The sequence below is a fragment of the Populus euphratica genome, unplaced genomic scaffold (genome assembly GCF_000495115.2).
Source record: "Populus euphratica unplaced genomic scaffold, PopEup_1.0 scaffold882.1, whole genome shotgun sequence".
Lineage (NCBI taxonomy): Eukaryota > Viridiplantae > Streptophyta > Magnoliopsida > Malpighiales > Salicaceae > Populus > Populus euphratica.
Genome location: NW_011500742.1, coordinates 1 through 1,551, shown reverse-complemented (window position 1 = coordinate 1,551; position 1,551 = coordinate 1).

Sequence of the window (1,551 nt, the reverse complement as noted above, 5' to 3'; positions counted from 1 at the left end):
GAACAAGCCCATTCAATGCTTCTTTAAGCTTCTTAGCCCTAGCTCTTGTGATTGGCCCAATTGGCACCTCCAATGGGTTGTTGGCATGATTATGCTTGGTGTTAGGCTGATCCGCATCACTTTCTATATGTATATGGCAAGAAAAATAAAAAAGAGAAAGAGCATGGAAATCGTAGTCTAAAAGAAAAAAATTGTATTTTTCCAATGTTGACCTTTAGCTATTTCGACTTGAATATCTTGAGCTATAGAAGTCCATTAGCTATAAACTTAATTTTGTTGAATTCCTAACTCGAAGACTTATCAACCCACTAAATGTCAGTAGAAAAGGAGCTCCTATGAGATAAAGATGATTTTTCTAAGATGACATATACATTATGTTAGCAAGCAGGTTTTGTGAAGAAACAAGTCCGAAGTACTTCTCAAAGCATTAAAATTGACATCCTAATCTTTATTTTAGCAATTTAGCTCCTGTACGTCAATAGTCAAAGCTTAAAGATTTTATGCAAGCCTATTTTTCTCTTTTTTAAAAAATATTTATTGAAATACTTAAATGTAAATTGTCTACTTAGGAAAGAACTATTTTGTAGAAAGGAGATTAGGTTTCTTATCAAATAAAAAGAAAGAAAGGAATGATGGAGGCCAGAAAGGAGAAGAAATGCACACCCTTTCCTCTAAAAACCAAAGATCATGTATCCTTCTATCTTTTTTATTAGTTGTTCAATGGACATGCAAGGCTAAGGTCTTTTTGTTGGTTGCAAAGATACAGAAACCTTCGGATTTCAAGAACTTAGATACTTATTTTATCTTTTCTTTTCAGTTTATATGATGAATATGTTTGTTTTCCTATGCTGATTTTCTATAATTATTTATTTTAATTGCTAGAGTGGACTCTATAAGTTATTATCGTAAATAATCTATTACTAAGCTTGCTATCCAAATCGGAGTTGTGATATATAAACTTGTAAATCAACTGAGCTTAATAATCATGGCAGATCTATGTTATTAATCTTAGGGAAAACATTCAATAAAATCAAACATGGACTACGAACAATTATGTTGTCTAGATTAAATAACTTATCCCACCAATACACAATAAATGCAACAAAAGAAGTTTATTGATTCAAAAATTGCACCCTTACATGTTTGGTTATGCATTTATTTATACTGACTCTAGACTGAAAATAAACTCTAATGAATCGTGGACTTATATAAGGCCCACTAATAATTAAACCCAAATAATATAAATCAAACCTTAAACTAATAATAAGATGATAATAATAATAATAAATCCAAATCTAATATCCTAAATATGATAGGATCAAATTTGTCACCCTTAAGAAGTCCTAAATATTAACAAGTTTTTAGCCCAATTAGAAGGGAGTTCTTCATATATAAAAGATATATTTTATAGGAGTCCTGAAAGGATATACATTGCTGTATTCCTTTCAGAATAGGAAAGATGTAATCGATATATTATATAAGGCATCCCTCCATAAGAGAAGAATAATATGGAGAGTATACATCCAACCCTAAGTCTTAAAACTTAACATG